Here is a 6,095-nt window from a genome sequence, read left to right as displayed (position 1 = left end):
ATGCCCTAGTAGTGACCCCTATTTTGGAAACTACACCCCTGATCATTTTGACCCCACATGTGGTTTTTTTCAGTAGAAATTAATTAACACTTTCAGGACTGAGCCATTTTTTGCTTTTTCGTTTTTCACTCCCTGCCTTCCAAGAACCATAACCTTTTTTAGTTTTACGTTGATAGAGTGGTGTGAGGGCTTATTTTTACAGGAGGAGTTGTAGTTTATATTGGCACCATTTAAAGTACCATATAATGTACTGGGAAACTGAAAAAAAATTATTTGCGGTCTAAAATTGAAAAAAAAAACGGATTCTTCCATTGTTTTTTGGGTTTCGTTTTTACGGCTTTCACCACGCGGTAAAAATAATAACTTACCCTTTTTTTTTTTTTTCTTCTTTATATGCTGTAATTTTGTTTTTGCAAAAATAAAAATCTTGATAAACATTGTACAATATTGGCAGAAAAATTGTACACACTATAAAATACAAATTTTTACAGTTTATGAACTTTATGAAAAATGCATGAACACAAATAGGTGGTAACCTCCCAACCATCTAAAGAGCGTATGAATCAAAATACAGTAGTACCAGCTGTACCATATTCACATCAAGATAATACCATAGCCATGAGGACCAGGCCTCAATAAAGTAAGAGTTGGTACATATAAGTGCCACAAATATAATATAACACCAACACAAGACACCAGACAACAAAGGGAAACACAGACACACATAGCGCAAGGAGAAAAGATCACAGAGTTTGCTCAGAACCTTCCATCCAACCAGGGAGGTAGATCAGTACCACCCCGGAATCCAGACCATACTGCCCACGTTTGGACGAAGAGCACAGACTTGCCCCTGTCAGCGGACAGCAACTCCTCCATTCTCATTATCCCGTTCACCTCTGTTACCCATTCCGTCAAAGAGGGAACAGCATGAGACTTCCAGTGTCTAGGTATCACTGTTCTCGCCGCAGTTAGGAAATGTCGAAAGATACCCCTTTTGAGGAGTGGGAGTGACCCAGGAACCATGGAGAGTAATCCTATAGAGGCCGAGGTCGGGACTTCAATGTGAAAGAGCTTCTTGCCCAAGTCAAAAATCTTTCCCCAAAAGGGACGTATCCTAGGACAGTCCCACCAAATATGCAACATGGTTCCAGGAGCCTCCCCACACCTCCAACAATCCTCAGACACATCAGGAAATATCTTATGCAACAAAGCAGGACAACGATACCACCGAGTGAGTATTTTGTAATTTTTTTCCTGAGCAAAACAAGACATTGGCAGTTTGTGAGCTAACAAGAAGGCAGTACCCCATTCCCCTTCAGTATGTTGAACCCCCATCTCTTCATCCCATGCATTAGTGAAGGACAGTTGAGAGAAAGAAAATTTGGGCAGGAGAACCCCATGTAAATAGGACAAGACATGAGAAGGGGCAGTTGATAAAGACAGATACCGTTCAAAAGGAGTCCTATCCTGTAACAACACCAGACAGTCTTCCATGGAAGAGAGATAGGAACGCAGCTGTAAGTATGACCACCAGGTTGATCGTCTCCACGGGCAGGCCTCAGAGACAACATTCATAGATAAAATGGCCCCGTCAGGAGTAAGGGTCTCAGCCAAATATCCACCTTCTCCTTTCTCCCAACAGAGGAAGGTGTCAACATCCACCGCCGGAGGGAAGGAGGGGTTGTCAAAGAGAGGAGTCAGAGGACCCGGGCGATGCACAAGGCCCGCAGCACCAAAGATTCGCTCCCAGACTACAAGAAACTGACGTGTGAGGAAAGGCAAAGATAGCATATGGCGCTGTAGGACAGTCAACCACGGCAGAGAGGACAATGCAAGAGGAGACATATCTCTTTCGATGCGCACCCATTGCTTACCTGTTTCCGATCGGAACCAATCCACTACCCTCATAATCAGTGCAGCTTGATGGTATCTTTTAAAGTCTGGAAGACCCGCGCCCCCGTCTATTTTTGGACAACTAAGGACAGCAAAACGAATGCGAGGCTTAGAGGAACCCCATACAAATTTAGTTATGGCCCTATGTAAGGTCTTGAAAAAGCCCGATGGTACTACAATAGGGACGGTCTGGAAAAGGTATAGGAATTTGGGCAAAATATCCATTTTGACCGCATTGATTCTCCTGAACCATGACATACGGTTCCCTCCATACTCTGCCAATTCCTTCAAAGTACGCTGCAGAATAGGCGTGTAATTCAAGGCGAACAGATCTGCCTGTTGCGTGGGAACATGTACCCCTAGATATTTTAAGGATGTAGTTTGCCATTTGAATGGGAAAACCCGAGCGAGATGGGCATCCAGAGATATATTCAATGCCTCCGATTTGGAGTAGTTAACTTTAAAATTGCTTAGATGACCAAAACGCTCAAATTCCTCAGACAAAGATGGCAAAGAAATCATGGGAGTTGTAATATATACCAGGAGATCATCTGCATAAAGCGCCAATTTATGATGCTGTGATCCAACACGTACACCATTAACATCAGGGTTGCTCCGCAGTGCCACTGCCAGGTGTTCCATGACCAGAACATATAATAGAGGCGAGAGTGGGCACCCCTGTCTCGTGCCATTAGCAATAGACAAGGAATCAGATAGGAGTCCATTAACACGAACCCGAGCCGTAGGTCTATGGTATAATGCCATTATCCTATCCACCATATTAGTACCTAGGCCCACCTGCGCCAGGACACTGCGGAGGAACACCCAATGCACTCTGTCAAATGCCTTTTCGGCGTCTATCGAAAGTAAGCACATCGGTATCTTACGGGATTGGCAGTATGATGTTAAAAGGAGAGTTTTGTTAGTGTTATCCCGCGCTTCCCGACCACATACGAACCCCAACTGATCATCCAGTATCAGGTCAGGCAACAACGGTGACAAGCGAGAGGCAAGCAACTTCGCGAAAAATTTTACGTCTACATTAATTAGTGAAATGGGTCTAAAGTTAGCGCAAGAAGTAGGATCCTTGCCTGGCTTTGGTAAAAGGGTGATGTGGGCCTCGAGGGACTGGGGCGCAAAGGGACACAAGGAAGACACAGAATTAAAGACTTTCGTCAAAAAGGCAACCAGCTGAGCTTTAAATGTTTTATAGAATTTGTTGTTAAACCCGTCTGGCCCTGGACTCTTGCCCAAGGGTGAGTCACCAATAACACGTTCCACTTCTGATTCCACAAAATCTTCCTCGAGCCCCGAAGCCTCCCCATCCCCCAAAGACGGTAATGTCGTATTCTGTACATAATGATCGATTTTGTCACGCAATGCCTCAGCCTGCATATCGTGAAATTGACCTTTAATGTTATATAATGCCGAGTAATAATGTCTAAAGCAATCAGTAATACCCACCGGGTCATGAACCTCGTTGCCCGCGGGAGATAGTATTTTAGGGATGTAGGACGCTTGTGTTCGGGGATGTAATATCCGCGCCAAAGACCTGCCGCACTTGTCTGCAAATTCGTATGAGTGCTTTCTCATCCGATCTCTAAACCGGGCGTGGGATTGATCTATGAGGGATCGCAAGGACTCTCTCGCTGTAGTAAGATCCGCAAAAACCTGTGAAGATGGAATTTGTTTATGACATGATTCCAAATCCCGGATCTGAGTCAGGAGACGCGCAAAAGATACCCCTTTCCCTCGCTTCAAACGTGCCCCGTGTTGTATTAGGACTCCTCTAATTACACATTTCAGTGCCTCCCACTGGAGTGGTAAGGGGGTAGGGTCATGTTCATGGACCTCAAGAAACCCTGCAAGAGAGTCCTTAAGAGCCGACACACATAATGTATCCCTTAATAGATTATCATTAAGTTTCCAAGACTGAAAATTCGGGACCGAATCAGGAAACTTAAGCGTCAGGAACACCGGGGCATGATCTGACCAGATCATGGGGCCCACATTAGTAATAGCATGCCAGGTAAGCAAATGGTGACTAATCAAAAAAGCGTCTATCCGACTGTACATGTTATGCAATGGGGAGAAGTAAGTATACTCTCTTACCTGAGGGTGCAGAATCCTCCACACGTCAATCAATTGCATGGAATGCATCGTAGTCTTTAATGCCCCCAAGTGTGATTTAGGAACAGTAGACCTGCCCGAGGAGGTATCAAGCCTGGGATCAAAAGTCAGATTAAGATCTCCACCCACAATTAAGACGCCCTCTGTAAACTCTTCCAATTTCTTCAAGAACAAGCGCCCCACTCTAGCCTGGTCCTGATTGGGGAGGTACAAGTTAGCCAGAGTAAAAATCTTATTGCGCACGGACAATTTGAGAAAGACATAGCGACCTCCCGGGTCAACCAAAACATCAATGAGTTTATGAGAGAGTGACTTGTGGATACATATGCTAGCCCCTTTGGACTTGGACTCCGGGTTGGCACTGTGAAACCAGGACGGAAAATATCGATTTGTAAATTGTGGCGTATGACCCACCTGGAAGTGAGTCTCCTGTAGGAACAAGATATGTACCCGTTCTTTATGCATATTATATAAAATTTGTGAGCGTTTTTCCGGGACATTAAGCCCCCTAGCATTGAAGGTACATACTTTCAATTGCTCCATCACTTCCTCCACCCCGAGGAGCACACAAATAGAATGCGCTAATGTAGTGGTGAATAGGACAAAACAGACAAGGCGGGGAGACACGATAACAAAGACAGACGAACGGGCAAAATAATCACCCACTCCTTGAGCTACTCAAGGAGAAACAATCTAACAGACACCGGAATCAACCAGTGAGTCCCTAAGAGGAGAAGTGTCAGGACACGGACTAGCCAGTGCCCCACACCCCCCAACCCGGCAAATTTATAATAAGCAAATAACGATAAAACATTATAGTCAGGAAAACCAAGGCACTTCGCATGATACCCAATAGTAGTAAAACAAAGGTATGCAGCATTAATATACCCCGAGAAATACCACAGTGGAGAACTCTGTGCCTTGAATAGCAAGTGGTTTGTATATTAAGTGGAGTTCCAAAAACCGGATTGATTTACTGTGTTGTGTGTGACAAAGTGGGGGGCCATTGTATGTGATATATGTATTGATTGCTTGCTTGCTACAAAGTTTGCAAAAGTGACATAATTTGTAACCTTTTTTTTTCCTTTGCAGTTTCCTGAGTAGCTGAGTAAGGGGGAGGGCTTAGCTGCTACCAGGTGGTATAAATCAGGCCTCACTACTCTGTAGAGCCTGCTCTGTGCCTTGAATAGCAAGTGGTTTGTATATTAAGTGGAGTTCCAAAAACCGGATTGATTTACTGTGTTGTGTGTGACAAAGTGGGGGGCCATTGTATGTGATATATGTATTGATTGCTTGCTTGCTACAAAGTTTGCAAAAGTGACATAATTTGTAACCTTTTTTTTTCCTTTGCAGTTTCCTGAGTAGCTGAGTAAGGGGGAGGGCTTAGCTGCTACCAGGTGGTATAAATCAGGCCTCACTACTCTGTAGAGCCTGCTCTGTGCCTTGAATAGCAAGTGGTTTGTATATTAAGTGGAGTTCCAAAAACCGGATTGATTTACTGTGTTGTGTGTGACAAAGTGGGGGGCCATTGTATGTGATATATGTATTGATTGCTTGCTTGCTACAAAGTTTGCAAAAGTGACATAATTTGTAACCTTTTTTTTTCCTTTGCAGTTTCCTGAGTAGCTGAGTAAGGGGGAGGGCTTAGCTGCTACCAGGTGGTATAAATCAGGCCTCACTACTCTGTAGAGCCTGCTCTGTGCCTTGAATAGCAAGTGGTTTGTATATTAAGTGGAGTTCCAAAAACCGGATTGATTTACTGTGTTGTGTGTGACAAAGTGGGGGGCCATTGTATGTGATATATGTATTGATTGCTTGCTTGCTACAAAGTTTGCAAAAGTGACATAATTTGTAACCTTTTTTTTTCCTTTGCAGTTTCCTGAGTAGCTGAGTAAGGGGGAGGGCTTAGCTGCTACCAGGTGGTATAAATCAGGCCTCACTACTCTGTAGAGCCTGCTCTGTGCCTTGAATAGCAAGTGGTTTGTATATTAAGTGGAGTTCCAAAAACCGGATTGATTTACTGTGTTGTGTGTGACAAAGTGGGGGGCCATTGTATGTGATATATGTATTGA

Source organism: Rhinoderma darwinii, chromosome 2 (assembly GCF_050947455.1).
Source record: "Rhinoderma darwinii isolate aRhiDar2 chromosome 2, aRhiDar2.hap1, whole genome shotgun sequence".
In the NCBI taxonomy this organism is placed as follows: Eukaryota; Metazoa; Chordata; class Amphibia; order Anura; family Rhinodermatidae; genus Rhinoderma; species Rhinoderma darwinii.
The sequence above is the reverse complement of the archived record's forward strand: the minus strand, read 5'-3'. Positions refer to the sequence as shown.